This window comes from Kogia breviceps, chromosome 2 (genome assembly GCF_026419965.1).
Source record: "Kogia breviceps isolate mKogBre1 chromosome 2, mKogBre1 haplotype 1, whole genome shotgun sequence".
Lineage (NCBI taxonomy): Eukaryota > Metazoa > Chordata > Mammalia > Artiodactyla > Physeteridae > Kogia > Kogia breviceps.
This window is the reverse complement of record NC_081311.1, coordinates 136363924-136381147: the sequence shown is the minus strand read 5'-3', so window position 1 is coordinate 136381147 and position 17224 is coordinate 136363924. Positions and strand designations below refer to the sequence as shown.

At 37.9% G+C, this 17224-nt stretch overlaps 1 pseudogene; it reads left to right on the top strand.

The window, feature by feature from the left end:
- Nucleotides 1–418: 418 nt before the first annotated feature.
- LOC131750392 (DNA primase small subunit pseudogene) lies at nucleotides 419–6612 on the top strand (annotated as a pseudogene).
- The last annotated feature ends 10612 nt before the right edge of the window (nucleotides 6613–17224 follow it).

Below are 17224 nucleotides of genomic sequence, written 5' to 3'. Positions count from 1 at the left end.
GAAAAAGCCTAAGTGTAAGCTCATCTTGCTGATTATCTCTGCATAGCATAATAATATCTGTTGTTATTTTTGTGTGTGATTTACTAAATTTAAAAATTTTCTACAGTAAACATGCATTATTTCTGTAAGTAGACCAGACAGGCAGACACACATACACACACACACACACACACACACACACACACACACACATTTATTTATTTGTTTGTTTATAACCAAGTCATAATCGAACAAAGATTTTTAACATGGCTAAACTGTAAAATGCTTATCCCCTGCATTCTTTGGGTTGATTCTCACAGGACCCCTATCTGGTACATAAGGCAAAAATTATTATCACACCACTTAATAAATGGGTGTTTATTAAGCACTTATTATGTTTTACACTCTAGGCTGAAACATAATAATGGACAAGATAGACATGGTCCAGGCCCTCATGGAACTTACAGGTAAGGAAAAAAGCCCCACTGAGGGATTAAAATACTTATATGAGGTCACACAAGCAGAGTGACAGGAGCCATGCTAGATTTCATGTCTTCTTTAAATCACTTTACTACAAGTTTCAGGAGCACTTTTAAACAAACAGTTTAGGAAATGATTATATTCAAAGAGTGAGGTTAAAATGTTGGTGTCATTAATGCCAGGTAGATTTGAGGCTTTCACCAGTGGAAAATGAGCCATGATAGATTCCTGAACATGGGAGTAACTTTAACTGACTGAAAGGAAATTAGTTTACCATTGGTATAGGACCTTCTTTTCTTTAGCTGAGGAAACCTCCTGGCTGATTACATTTTTTCTAGTGTCCTCTTGCTCTCTGTTTCAATTCAGCTTTGATTCCATTGCCATAATTATATTTTTAAAATATAATTCTGGTCATGCCATTTAACTTTTGTGAAAGCCTTCCATACGCCCCAACAATAGTAGGCTAAAATTTAAAGTAATAATATTTACAGTTTGGCTCCAATATATCTACATAGTTTTGCATCCATTTGTCTACACAGCCATGTGCTCTAAACTCTGTTCGCTCCAATCTACTTATTTTGTCCCAACAAGTCCTGAGATTTATTTATACAAATTTGTTTAATAAATTTAATACAACTATTTTCTTAATAAAATTACATATTCTTGCCAAGTTAGCTCCTGTTTTATAGCTTTTGTTGACTTTAAGTTGATTTAATAAGTATTGCTGGATTTAAACATATATTAAATATAACACATATTTATACACTATATAAATATGTCATACACTTATATACATATATTATATGTATCATATATACCATATATAACGTGGAAGGCTTCACGATGGAATTAGTGTTCTTCTAGGAAGAGACACCAGGGAGCTTGTTTGCTCTCACTCTGCCATACGAGGCCCCAGCAAGAAGGCAGTTATCTACAAGCCAGAAGAGAGCCCTCAATGGAGAACCGAATGGGCCAGCACCTTGATCTTGGACTTCCCTGTGTCCAGAACTGTGAGAAATAAATTCCTGCTGTTTAAGGCTACGTTACAGTAGCCTGAGCAGACTAATATAAATTTTATACCAAGAAGTAAGGTGCTGCTACAACAAATATCTATAAATGTGGAAACAGCTTTGGAACTGGGTAATGGGTAAAGACCTGCCTGATGAGTTCTGAGCTATATGCTAGAAATATGGACATTAAGAGTGATTCTGAGGAACTCAGGAAGAAAAAGAGGAAGAGAGCTGGAGAGAAAACTTCTATCTTGTTAGAAAATACATAGATAATCATAAGCAGAATACTGGCAAAAATATGGACGTTAAAAGCCATTTTGAGGTCTCAGATGGAAATGAGGAACATGTTATTAGAAACCAGAGGAAAGGTAATCCTTGTTATAAAGCAGTGAAGAACTTGGCTGAATGTGTTTGTGTGCTAGTGTTTTGTAGAAGGTAAAACTTGCAAGTGATGAAACTGGATATTTAGCTGAGGACATTGCTAAGCAAAACATTGAAGAAGCAGCTTGTTTCCTCTTGCCTCCTTATAGTAAAATTCAGGAAGAGATGAATTGAAGAAGGAATTGTTAAACAAAAAGGAAACAAATTTTAAAGATTTGGAAAGTTCTCAGCCTGTCCATATTTCAAAAAATGAGAAAGTGTATTCAGAAGATAACACCAAGGATATGGCTGGACCATCACTTGGTAAAGAGATCATGAGATTATATAAGCAGAAACACTGCCAGTTTGAATTGAAGGGGATCAAGACAGGATGAAATAAAGAAAGGTTATTGGACTTCTTAGATTCTACAGGACAGGACAATAAAGATTTTCGGCTGCAAACATGCACTATTCTTCAAGAAAAGAAAAGAATGACAGTGAAAGAAAACAAGCTTATAGATACAGAGAAGAACAGATTGGTGGTTGCCAGAGGCTGGGGGTAGGGGTGGGTGATGGTGGACAGAATGGGTGAATGGGATCAAAATGTACAAACTTCCAGTATGGGCTTCCCTGGTGGCAGTGGTTGAGAGACCGCCTGCCATTGCTGGCGGCGCAGTTCAGACCCTGGTCCAGGAGGATCCCGTGTGCCGCAGAGCAGCTGGGCCCGTGTGCCATGGCTGCTGAGCCTGTGCTCTGGAGCCCCTGAGCCACAGCTACTGGGCCCATGGACCACAGCTACTGAGGCCCGTGTGCCTGGAGCCCATGCTCCACAGTGGGAGAGGCCGCCGTGGTGAGGGGCCAGCGCACCCCAACAAAGAGTAGCCCCCGCTAGCTGCAACTAGAGAAAGCCCACGTGCAGCAACAAGGATCCAATGCAGCCAAAAATAAATAAATAAATAAATTTTTAAAATAAAATAAATAAGTCATGAGGGTGTAATGTACAGCATGGTAACTATAGTTAACAACACTGTATTGCATACTTGAAAGTTGCTAAGAGAGTAGATCTTAAAATTTTTCATCACAATAAAAAAAATTTTGTAATTGCAGATGCTGAGGGATCTTAACTAGACTTATTGTGGTGATCATTTCACTATATATACAAATATCAAATCATGTTGTACACCTGAAACTAATATTATCTGTGTATCAGTTATCCCTCAATTTTAAAAAAAGGAAAGAATGGCCCTGCATACAATTCAGAGATCATTAAGGCCACCACTTCAGTTTCAACAGGCCATATGGCTCCCGACTGAAGCTGTGGGGCTGGGGTCACCCAGAACCTTCAAGGCTAGATTCTCACCTGGAAGAGCCTTGGGGAAATGACCTCCACCTGACAGAGTTTTGAGGGCATGACCCCTGCCCTGCACAGCTGCAGGAGCAGAACTATTGCCTCAGTGGTTCCAGAAGGAAAAGCATCAAACAAAAGAGGATTATTCTGAGACTTATAATCTGATGGAATTCACTATGCTAGTTTTTGACCTGCTTGTGACTCATCACCACTTCCTTCTTTCCTACTTCTCCCCTTTGGAATGGGGGTGTCTATACTATACTCATCCCACAATTGTATTTTGGAAGCACAGAGCTTGTCTGGTTTCACAACTTTACAGCTAGAGAGGAATTTTTGCCTCAGATAAATCATAGCTCGAGCAACACTCATATCTGATTTTCTATTTAGATGAGACTTTGGACTTTGAATTTAGAATTAATTCTCAAAAGATTTAAGGCTTGGGGCTACTGGAATGGTGTGGAGATATATATATATTGTTGTTGTTGTTGTTGTACGCGGGCCTCTCATTGCTGTAGCCTCTTCTGTTGCGCAGCACAGGCTCTGGAAGTGAAGGCTCAGCAGCCATGGCTCACAGGCCTAGCTGCTCCACGGCATGTGGGATCTTCCTGGACCGGGGCACGAACCCGCGTCTCCTGCATCACCAGGCGAACTCTCAACCACTGCGCCACCAGGGAAGCCCTGGAATGGTGTGAATATATTTTGCATGTGAGACTGGCATGAATTTTGAGGAGCCAGGAGTGGAACAGTATGGACTGAACAGTGTCATTCCAAAATTCACATGTTGAAGTCCTAACCACAAATGTGATGGCAGCTGGAGGTGGAGACAGTTAGATTTCAATGAGGTCATGAAGGTATGACCCTAATGATTAGGGCCCTTATAAGAGACATCAGAGAGCTTGCTTCCTCTCTCTCCACCATGTGAGAACAGTGAGAAGGTAGCCTTCTGCAACCCAGGAAGAGAGCCCTTACCAGGGAACTGAATCTTCATAGTGGACTTCCCAACCTCCAGAAATGTGAGAAATAAAAGCCTGTTGTTTAAGCCACTCAGTCTATGGTATTTTATTATGACAGCCAGTGCTCATTAATACAAGTTTTGTCCAAGTTTCTTTGTATTTCCTTCTTTATTTGTTTGTATTTCATTCTTTATTTTGTCCAAGTTTCTTTGTATTTCTTTTATTTATATTTTTTCCATTTTTCCTTTCCTGCCCTGCACTTGACAGATCAGATTTCCTTTGATGGGTTTAAATTCATACATCCTTCCATTTTTTTCTGGTTGCTGCCTCTCCTTTCTTTTTTAAAAAATTTAACAATATCTCTATCTTCCTGAAATACAGAATAGATACTTAAATATATTCTATCTTCCATGGTACCCAAGCCCTTCCATGGCCTTCTCCCCCAGCAAGTTCTTTTTTTCACTAGACTTAAAAAAAATGTATAACAGACTAATAAAGAACTATTCTTAAAGAAAATATAGGAGCATATATTTATGGTCTTAGGATAGGGAAAAATACTCTTAAGCCAGATACTCTCCCCAAAATGTGAGTAATGCTAACTTTTTGCAGTATTTTAGATAGTCAGTGAACCAGAGTCAAGTACCAATTGAGTGGTTTCTTTTTCTCACTGTTTTGAAATTTAGATAACCATGTCTGAAAGAATCAACTGAAGCTTTACTCAGACAGAAACCATGTCTTATTTTGGCCAATTTCTAAACCATTTTGGCCGTGAAGTTTTGGAGACTAATAAGCAAATTCTGAACTCCATCTCAAGTTAATTCATACTCTGTGGAGCTCAGACTCCTGGCAGCAGTTCCACCTGAGCAGAGAGAGCAAATAAGCTTACCCTTCCCCCTCTATTTCAACCTCCTCGTCCTCAGGCATACACGGGTTTTGGGGGTTTTGCAGCAGGCAAGTTGCAGTGTACTAAAAATCACTCTGAGAGCTTCCAGGTTGGTGAACAGAATGGAGATTCGGGAGGAGGGGCGTGCCTGGGGAGTACCTGGGACATCCCGTCCCTTCCCACACACGTCACCCTGCCTCACGTGCTCTTCACCGGGCTGATAATTCTCAATATGCTCAAGGGCTCACCTTCCCGCAGAAGAACTTCTTTCTGGAATAGGCATGGCCTCCTTCTCTCCATCTGAGCGTTGGATCCACTGTCAGAGCGGATGGGCAGCGATGCTGCAGAGCCTCCAGGCGCCAGGCCATCTCCCAAGCGGGAGCTACAACTCCCACAGGCGGCTGCCGATGGCCGCTGAGGCCGCGATGCGCCTGCGCAGTGGCCGCGGCTGCGGTTTGAGGTTCCCGCCAATTCTCTGGGCCATCCGGCCTGGGACGAGTTCCGCGCTCTGTGGAGGCGTTGGACGCCGCCCAGCTGCCCAAGCTGCTTAAGCTTTATTACCAGAGGCTCTTTCCAGATGCCCAGTACTGTCGCTGGCTCAACTATGGTGGAGTGATAAAGAATTACTGAATTACTTTCGAAACCGTGAATATTCATTTACGTTGGAAGGATATTTACGTTCACTACCAATCCTTCAACAACCAGAGTGATCTGGAAAAGAGGATGTAGACAAGTGTTCTAAGTTCTGGGCTCTTATGACATTCGTCATATGCACCATCGACAGAGCCCTGAAGGAGGATTTGGGATTTAAGCATCGTCTCTGGGTATATTCTGGAAGGAGAGGTATTCATTGCTGGGTCTGGGATGAATCAGAAAATTGCCCTCTGAAGTACTTTCTGGGGTAGTTGAGTATTTGAGGCTTGTTAAGGGGTGGCCAAGACGTTACAAAGAAAGTTCACCTACGTGAAAAAATTAACCCTTTTGTCAGAAAATCTATAAACATAATAAAAAAATACATTGAAGAATATGACTTGATCAAGATGTTCTTGAAAATAAAGCTGGAATAAGATTGTAGGCCTTGTTTCTGAAACAATTCATGATGAACATCAACAAAACTTCCAAAATCATCACAGTTCGCTTCAGGGTTGGGAGCATTTGAAGAAGGTAGCCAGCAGGTGTCAGAATAACATCGAAAATGACAAATGTGGACCCTGGCTGTAGTGAGAGATCGCACTCCAGTATTGTTTTCCACAGCTGGATATCAGTATTAGCAAAGGAATCAACCATTGACTGAAGAGCCCTTTTAGTGTTCAACCTAAAACAGATTGCAGTGTGCTTATTGATTTACAGAAAGTAGATCAGTTTGATCCATTTACTGTACCAACCATAAGCACCATGTGCCGTGAATTGGATACTATTTCCACTAGTGAATACGAAAAAGAGAAGGAAGCTGAATCTGATATTAAGCATAGAATCAGAGATTATAAGAAGACCAGCCTAGCTCCTTATGTAAAAGTTTCTGAACAGTTTCTTGAAAGTTTAAGTAAATCGACAAAAGGAGAAGTTATTGAGAAGAGTGATTTACAGAAACACTTCTGAAGATAACAGCTCTCTTCAAACCACTGTGGATATCTTCTACTCTCAACCAAGAATCAAATACTTCAAGATCCATTTAATAAATATGGCAGAACCACATATGAATTTTATGCTCAAAGCAATCTATTTTTCTTAAGAAATAATTATGTTGAAAAGATTCCTGAGACCACCAAAAGGAGAGTGTCAAGTTTCCTGGAAGGAGCCATAATGGGAAGAATAAGTGGATTGCAGATAAATTTGTAAAATTTAATATTGTACAAAGATAATTCTAAGATTTCTGATATGAATACACAGTTCTTCTGGTTGCCATATACAGAGGTAAGTGAGCAGTAATATGTCTAAACTTTTAATCTCAGTTCACTGGATACACCCTCCACATTTCTGGAGTGGATGTTCTAGGTGAATGAGGGCTTTGTCCTTAAGTCTTAGACACTTAAGTTAATTGTATGTGGAGCGTGTCACTTCCTAATTTTGCTCACTAATATTTTTATTGGTCAGAGCATAGCCCACTGACCATCTTTAAAAAATTATTTTGAACTAGATATCTAAACCTACCAAAACTTCAAAAGATATGAGTTACTAGATTACAATATTAGGGTCCAGTAGAGTATTTTTTACAGGTATTGCAATTGTAACTCCTAACTTCTTCCCTCAGAGAACAATTGGATTGGTCTACCTTAAAGAAGCAGCTTAGAAAAAATAACCAACTTCATTTCACCAACCTACAACCTGTTGTATTTGTCAAAACACTTGGACTTTCCATATATCTAGTTATTTAAATTGAATTTTAAAGTTTTTGTTTCTTCCATGTTTGATTTTGTGTGATAGATTTTGAAGTGTCAGATTTATTTTGCTTGGTTTTACAACCAGTCTGAACAAAGCAGTTGTTCTGGTTTACATTCTATCTTCTGAGAAACATTGAGAAACCAGCTTTTGGGCTAGTGCTTTCTGTGACAATGAAATTTTTCTTTCCTTTAACATTGTTTTCTCTATAGGCACACAGTCTTTTTTTTCTTTTAATCTTTTGGTTTATATACAACAGATGCTATAATGTAGTCAACACATTTAAATGCCTTGCATTTCTTTCTTTTCTAATTTTTTAGAGAAATATTAAAACTGTGTACAAAAACCAAATACTCTGGATTGTGGTCTGTATATGAGGATCAAGAAAGTGGCTCAGGGCTTCCCTGGTGGCGCAGTGGTTGAGAGTCCGCCTGCCGATGCAGGGGACGCGGGTTCGTGCCCCGGTCCGGGAGGATCCCACGTGCCGCGGGGCGGCTGGGCCCGTGGGCCGTGGCCGCTGGGCCTGTGCGTCTGGAGCCTGTGCTCCGCAACAGTGAGAGGCCGCGGCGGTGAGGCCCGCATACCACAAAAAAAAAAAAAAAAAAAAAAGAAAGTGGCTCAGTAAGAAACCATCTAAATTAGAGTTTATCTGGGAGAAAACCCAGATCAGTGTTCCTTATGAGAAGCACTGAGGGTTTAGTCCCACCTAGTGTCCTAAACATGGAATCACATCTTGGAAATAAAATCTTATATGTCATGGGCAAGACTCAAAGACTAGGCAGCTAGCATGAGGCTGGGCACTGACTCAAAGCGGGTGTAGTAAAAGGGATGTTTCTTGGTGTTTCTTTATTACTATCCTGAAAAACAACCATGCTAAAGAAGCTATTCTTAGATCTAAGGAATTTGCCAAATATTTACAGGGCCAGTCTATAGAAGTACTCACTGATATATCAACTTTAAAAAATAGGAAGGTCTGAGATGACAGAAACCCTGACTTGGTAGAAATAAGAATGGATGGTGATGGCAGTCAGGATGAGCAGTAATACCTGGGAATAAGAAAGTTCATACACATCTAAGGGTAATTTTACATATATATGAATGAGGTCATATTGTGTGGTTTTTGTTCTTTCTTTCTTTCAGTGCAAGTGGAAGATTTCAATACACCCATTTTGGAGTTGGATTGAGATAGTACACAAAAAACAGGTAAAGACATACAGGCTATAAATAGTGCAATTGGTATATCTGATTACATAACTATGGCTATATATGTGAGGGGTCTTAAATTCACCAAATAGAGAATAATCTTTTGGAAATTAAAAAAAAATCGTGCACTTAGCTAAAATGAATATCTTAAATCCAAAAACTAAAATGTTTATATATCATAGTCTCATAATATAATAAAACTAGAAAGAATTTTAATATCATAGTTATTGGGGAGTTAAGCAGCACACTCATCTCTTGAATCAAGGGAAACAGAAAAATAAAATTATAAACTAAAAATCAATGAAAAGGAGGATACTTTATAACTGAACCTAGAGGTTACAGAAAAAGCAGGATTGAGGAAAAATTGTACCCTCACAATACTTTGTTATTAATTTAAAAAGATGAAAAATAGAGGAGTTGGCCTTTACCTTAAGCTATTAGAAAAAGAATGACAATCTCAAATAAGGAAGAGAATTAGTAAAGGTGAAAAGGACTAATTTGCTTAAAAACATTTTATTAAGAAACAATAATATAAAACAAACACAGGCCTATTTGTGTCTGGTTGGAGTGGCCAAACACAGTATTATTTCAAAGTCATCGCAGCAAAGTTTTCAAAGTCTGACTGCCTCATAAACCCAAATCAGAGGCATTTTCACATTTTTAACCATTACCTTTGTCAAAATGTATCGATGCTCTAATTTTGAATTGCCACAAGTGTTTCTTACCACCCAAGTTGGGCCCATTTTGACGTTTCACATATTCCTGCACAGAGGTTAGGAGTGATTGCCAAACATTTTTTGTAGAGGGCCCAAAAGTAAATATCTTCGGCTTTGTGAGAGGGTAGTGTCTGGCATCTGTCTCAACCACTCAACCTGCCATTTTTGCTCAAAAGCAGCCATAATCAATATATAAATGAAAAAAAATGTGGCTGTTTTCCAATACAAATTTGTTTATAAGAAAAAAAAGAGGGATCTGGGGATGAATTTGGCCTGTGGGCTGTTTGCTGACTGTGGGTTAGAGTTACTGATTTCAATAAGTGAACAGGAACCATTTATATGCATGTGAATATATAAGCAAGTTCAATTCACAAAGAAGATATTCAGTTGAGAATAATAATAGTGATAATAATTATTACAATTACTGTTATAGTTATTCTGGTGGGGCCTTTCTATAGGTCAGGCACTTTATATAGTGTTTCACATGTAAGTTCTCACTTAATATCCACATCAACCTGTGAAGTAGGTACTGATATCATTGCCCTATGGCAGATGAAGAAATAGGGGTCTAGACACTTAATATATTTATCCAATGTTCTAGTTGAAATGTAGTAGTTTGGGATTTAAAGTTACATCTGCTGAGTCCAAGTTCTAAACAGCTCCACAGAAATACTTGGAAGTCAGGGTGTCATATACCTGACAAGTCAGGGTATTTTTCCTGGGTGCAGGGAGCTATTTCTCCATGTTCATTTTTCTATGAAGGAACTTTCACTCTATTTCTCAGGAAGGAACATTTCATCACATCCTCCTTTCCCACCTTATTCCAGTATTGAGCTCTCCCCATGGTAGAAGAAGTGAGCCTTCTGATTGAGTCTGACCTTCCCTGAATCACATAAGCATGAGGTTAGGACCCAGGCATTATGATTTAGGCAGCATGAACCCAATTATCTCTTGCCTTTTGGGAGAGAACTGTGTCTAGGAAAAGCTAATGCTTGCTCTTGTAAACTCCATGGAGTATGCAGAAGAAGCAGGTCTTCTTTTAGTTCCAGCTCATCCACCTGCAACGAGACAGACAGGTCAGAGACCTGAGGGTCTCAAGTCCTAGGATCAAAATAAAGGTAGAAAGACCCTGCTATACTCTTCACTCCAGCTTTACTGGTAAAAATTCTGAGCCTATTTTAATACTCACTGGATTTTTGTCTGACTTAAATTGGTTAAGTTCCCAAAGATGGGAAGAGTGATTAATTAGGCTCCCTCAAACCTCTTGACAATAGGAACCATAGAGATTACAGTACATGTCTGAGGCTACTTAAGAACAAGTCCGGATTGTTTCTGGAATGTTGCCATCTACCTAGAGTGTACCCAAAGGTAGAGTAACTCTAAAATCTGCTGATTTTCTCTCCATTTGACAACTCTTTAAGAGAGTTTCTTAAATAATTGCCTATAATGAAGTTAATGGAAAATGAACAAATTACAGCCTGATCATGAAATGGGCTAGAACTGAATCTAATGAGACTATATGAAATTGCAAAAGACTGTGGAATGAATTACAAGGGTCAGTGGTCATCATTACTTAAATGAACTGTTTGACATGATGAAGTTCAACTGTGAAGTGATGATTGATGCAAGAACAAGTATGTAAAAGGAAGGATAGTCACCAGTCTCTGTTTTCATGGACTTTTAATGTTCATCCTTAATGTAAGAAGAATTTAATTCAGGCCCAAAGATAAAGTCTTTAACTGAAAAAATGGTGGCAAGGCCAATAAGTTACTGAGCTGAGGAAAAAACTCATTTGTCTATGACATTTTAAATGGCTTCTTCTTTTAGATTCTAGATTCTAGAGATATTACCTAATCCTATGACTCAGGACACTCATCAGAACTATGCTTTCATGCAATCAAACAGAAATAACAGATTCTCTTGGCATCATTTAGTGAGATCACAGCCTGTCAGTTTGCACTCTGCAGCTACTGGGAAAGCAAAACTTTGTTTGGGTTGTGAGAATTCTCCCTGAGTAAGTATAACTGAGGTGAGAGGGATGTCTGGCAGGTAGAAAGTTTTTTCTTAAATTACTTTGAGGACTAAAACTCGTTAATCACACATCATTTAAGAAGCACAGTCAGAAGATACTTTGGAATTATTCCTGGTTTATCTACATAGCATCAGTTATAATATATAAAGAATATAGGTTTTTTTCCCCAGTCTGTTGTGTTTGAGTATAAGATTATACCAAGATATGAATTCTTTCCACTGTTATTTAAATATAAAGTCAATCAGCCTCAGAAAGCTTCTGACCAGCAGATAGATAGCATAGATGGACAACAAATGGGAAAAGAGAAACATGTATTAATTGGAAACAATGAAGAAATTGAGTTTTGGATTACGGGTAAATTAATGAAAGACTGTACTATAGTGGAAAATATACTACTTGAACTGTAAATTATAGTTTAGGATATGGATGAAGGGTGTAATTAACACAGAGGAAAATGTAAACATTGCTTCTAGAAAAGTTTGTTTCGAACAATATAATTCCAGAATGCCTTTTATGTAATAAAGTTTATATATCAAAATGATATATGCTTGGATTTATATCATTAGTTCTCAGGAGCTATTTTTTTTTCCTCTGATAATCTTAAACAATGGAATAAAAAAATTGGTACTTTATAGATTAAGCACATAACATGTTTTTACATCTACATTGCCTCTCTCCCTTCTCTCACTATCAATCTTTTACTCCTCCATGGGTAATCCAGTTTTGAAAAACTAAGATACTATATTGAAGCCACTTAAAGCATCTCTGAAAATAAAACAAAACTGAATGACATTAACTTTATAATGTTCTGAGAATTACTTTGTCTCTGTCCTCAGCAATAGCAAAATAATTGACTCTGAGGTGAATCAATACTAGTCCTTTTGCTCCTTTGCCAACCTTGAAATAAAAAAATAATAATAAGTTATGGGTATACTGTAGGGGTATTACATTCCTATTGCTGTTGTAGCAAATTATCACAAACGTAGTGGCTTAAAACAACACAATTTCATTACCTTATAGTATGGAAGGTCAGAAACCTTAAAATCCAGGTGTCATAGGGGCTACATGTTTTCTGGAGGCTGTAGAGAGGAATCTGTTTCCTTGCCTTTTCCAGCTTCTAGAGCCCTCCTGCACTCTTTGGCTCATGGCACCTCATTCCATCTTCAAAACTATCTCTGACTCTGATATTCCTGCCGCCCTTTTATAAGGACCCTTGTGATTACATTGGACCCACTCAGGTAATCCAGGATAGTCTCCCTAATCAGAGGATCCTTAACTTAATCACATTTTCAAAGTCTCTTTTGCCAGGTAAGTTAACATTGATATTCTGAGGATTGGGATATGGACATCTTTGGCAGGAGAGGAGGAAGATAGTGTTCTGTCTACTTCAGTAGCATCTACAAACCTGAGTCTAAATTTAATGTGGTCTAGGGAAGAGAAAGAAAGTAATACAGATGAAAAAAGAAAAAGACCTCTTTGGAAACAGTTTAAGTTCCTTCCTTATCACTAAAACTATAATACAATGAAAGAGGTTAATATAATCCCTATGGGATATTAAATGGGAAATGAGTTCTGTTAAGGCAGAAGCTGGTCTTTTTTTGGAGAGTAATTTTTAAAGTTTGGACCGTAATGTATTTAAACAATTTATAGATGTGAATTGCCTTCCCTTCCCCATTATCTGCCTTATCTGTCCTTCTGCAGATATATAAATGGAAGTCAGAGAAAAAAATAGAAAAAGAACTTCACATTCAAGAAATTTTATAAAAAGGATCTATCGGACCAGCTTCATGATTATATTCTAGTACAAGTCCTACCATTTCCTATGTAAATTATTGTAAGTGTCTAGTTACTGGTATTTCTTCAAGGCTGTTTCCTACAATCTTTCCTACAGATTATTCTTCTTAACACAAGCTGCTTGTACATCATTTTGTTGCTTCAACACCTTAAGTCATACCGCTTGACAGACTGATTCATTGGTTAATCATTCTTTCATTCATTAGTTCATTCTACTGATATTTTATTGGCCATTTTCTAGAGTTTATGCTAGACACTGGATGGGTGTGTTTGTGTGTGACAAGCACAAAACAATATAAATGTGTGAGTTTTTACAGCCTTTTCCAAGCTCACCACCGCTGAAAATTATTTTGTTACTTGAGGGAGACAGTAGCCTACTGCTTACTGATAGACAGTGGACTCAGATTTTCTAAGTTCAGACAGGGCCCAACCATTTATCATCCCTCTGATCTTGATAGATTACTAACTCCTTTGTGCCTCATATCTTTCCTCAATAAAATGAGAATTGTTTTAGCCTTTACATAATGGGGTTTTTGAAGTTTGAGCCAATCCATGTAAAGTACTGAAATCAGCACCTGACACATTAAAAAGCCCTTAGTAGATGTTAACCATTAATATTTCCCAGTCCTCACTTATTTCTTTAAGGATTTCCTACTAACCAGAGATCCCCATACTTATCCCAATGGTGAGTAAAAGGAAAAGCTGGAGAAGAAGAGAGGCTAGTGGGATTTGCTTTGGCTAAATCACAGGATTTCTCTTGGGAGAGAAAACAGGAAAGAGAAAAGAAACAGAGATGACTAGGAGGTATAAGAAATATTGAAAGTGAAAAAAAATAGGGAAATAATTTTTAAGAACATGCCCTAGTAAGATAATGAGACTTGAGAATTTTTAAGAGAATATAGTAGAGACTAAAATTGCTTTTATTTAAGGTTGCCAGATCATTTTTTCTTTCATTTTCATTCAACAAATTATTAATGAGCCAACACTATGTGTCATATCCTGTGCTAGATGGTCATGATAGTCATGAAGAGAAAAAACAAACTAGGTTTCTGTCTGCATTTAGTTTTTGTAGAAGCAGGATGACAAACATTGAATAATCAGACATGCAGATGTTAAATTATTAATGTTGTAATTGCTACAATTGTAAAAGTAGAGGAGTTTAATATACTCAGGATTGTCAACGAAGCTTTCCCTGGAATCTGAAGGATGAGTAAGTGAAGTAGTATAGCCTTTTCTAGGAACTAAAGGAAGAAATGTGGCTGAGGTGCATTCAGTGAGGTGGTGCTTGGAGTGAAAGGAGACTGAATGGGTAGAGAGATGTCAGACCATGTGGGGTCCTGAGGATCTTAATAATGATTTTGATCTTGTTTTTAGGAGAAGTGGGTTGATATAATCACTTTTACATTGTGAGAGGGTTTTTATTCAGAGACTGCTTGGAATAGAAGAGGATATGTGAATGGACCAGTAGGTGGCAATTGCATTAGTACTGGTGAGAGCTGATAGTGGCTATAGGAACAGCGTAGTGATGTCATAAATGTGGAGAGTACATGAATTTAAAAGCTGTTTAAAAGTGTATCAACAGGTTTCACTAATAATGATGGAGTGGGTGGAGGGTCAATAAGAAAGTGCCACAGATGACTCCTAATTTCTGGCTTGAGTAACTAGTTGGACAGACAGCAGCTGTTTCCTGGGAAGACTGGAGGGGACTAGAAACTGTGTCAGATTTATTTTTGACTCATTGAAAACTCTCTCCTCAAAATGAAAGCAGAGTTTATCTAGAATTAAAATCATCACCCTAGAGATGAGTCAAGAGTACTGATTAACTACGAACATATGATATTGAAATTTACTGTTGAAAGACATGCAAGTTGACCAGACCAGAGTTGTGATTTGGAGGAAAAAGTTGTTTATCCAATCAGAAGATATAAAATATTCTTCACAATGGTTTTTTTTCTTTTTTTGGTTTGTTTGTTTTCATTTCACAGAGAAATCCAGGGAAACTTCTCTGTAAGATTGCAAACTAAACAATATTTTCAACCCAAACTGCATGGAAGCCCAATTTCTAAACAGTAGGACTCTTCTTGGCTGGAAGGTGATGGTCATTATTATACATGCCTGAATGAATTTAAATCCCTTGCATTGCCTTTCTGGCTGAGGCTGAAGACTTTGGCTACTGCTATAAAAATTGAAAATAGTAAGGGTTATTTTCTACCAGAAACTGAAGTAGTTCTGTGCAAAGAAGAGGAGAATATGACTTTGTTTAAAAGAACAATATTCTCTTGTTACAGATGAGAGATGGAAACCATTGAAGAAACACAAAAATGCTGTCAATCGTGTGAAGGTCTGCAGGGTCAGGCACTAGTAGAAAATATTTCAGCAGAGGATGACCTCATTACACTAGAGGTAGTGCAGTAACTTGGATTCATATGCAGAATTTATAACAACTCTTTTAACAAGAAGGGTAGAAATAATCTGCCTATGGGTTTAAAGAGAAGAAGTTCTACTCTGAGTGAAAAGTCAAGGAGCCAGTATTTGCAAGATCGCTACAAGTTGAACAAGATATGAAGGAATCTTTCTTCAAGAAGAGATCTGTCTTAATCACACACCTAGCACACATCTTGATTACTTGGTAAAGTCAGTGAAGAACGAAATAAAAAAGGAAGATAATTGTGGCAGAATTCTAGGACTTAGAAAAAAGAAGCAGGCAGATTTGAGGAACTAGATGTCATACAGGTGAGCCTTAGCTTCGTGAAGAAAGACATCCCAAGCCCCTCATGGGCTATTTTGCCAATCCCCTCTAGGATCACCAGAGCAAGCCTAAGGCAGAGCTGAAGAAAACATTACTTACAATATTTGTTTCTGAAATCAAGGTTGATAACAAAATGGATTACTATGACCACTTAAAGACACATGCCCTTACATTTCCCAGAACCCTCCTTGAAAAATGAATGATTTTATTATTAATCTGCTGAGTACACTTGCACATTTCAATTTGGTAGCTATATGAGTGTTCAAAAACATATGAGTAATGTGTTATGAGCACGAAAGAGTGATTCACCCTGTTTGGAAAACTTATACAAGTTAGCCCCAAGGCTAACTTTAAAAAAAAATTTTTTTAATTGTGGTAAAAAAAACATAAAATTTTTAATTTTTAAAAACTTTTTAATTTTTTAAATTAAAAAAAATTTAATTGTGGTAAAAAAACATACAATTTACTATCTTAATAATTTTTAAGTGTATAGGTCAGTAGTGTTAAGTATATTCACATTGTTGCACAAACAGACCTCCGGAACATTTTCATCTTGCAAAACTCAAGCTCTATAACTCATTAAACAACAACTCTCCATTTCCCCCTTCCCTCAGCCCCTGGCAACCACCATTCTACTTTCTGTTTTTATGAATTTAATTACTTTAGGTACTCATATAAGTGGAATCATACAGTATCTGTCTTTTTGTGACTGGCTTATTTCACTTAGCATAATGTCCTTAAGGTTCATCTATGTTGTAGCATGCTTAAGGATTTCCTTCCTTTTTAAGGCTGAATAATATTCCATAGTATATATGTACAACATTTTGTTTATCCTTTTTTTTTTAACATCTTTATTTGAGTATAACTGTTTTACAATAGTGTGTTAGTTTCTCCTTTACAACAAAGTGAATCAGTTATACATATACATATGTTCCCATATCTCTTCCCTCTTGCATCACCCTCCCTCCCACCCTCCCTATCCCACCCCTCTAGGTGGTCACAAAGCACAGAGATGAACTCCCTGTGCTATGCGGCAGCTTCCCACTAGCTATCTAATTTACATTTGGTAGTGTGTATATGTCCCTGCCACTCTCTCACATCGTCACAGCCCACCCTTCCCCCTCCCCATATCCTCAAGTCCATGCTCTAGTAGGTCTGTGTTTTATTCCGTCCTACCACTAATCTCTTCATGACATTTTTCTTTTCTTAGATTCCATATATATGTGTTAGCATACGGTATTTGTCTTTCTCTTTCTGACTTACTTCACTCTGTATGACAGACTCCAGGTCTATCCACCTCATTACAAATAACTCAGTTTCATTTCTTTTTATGGCTGA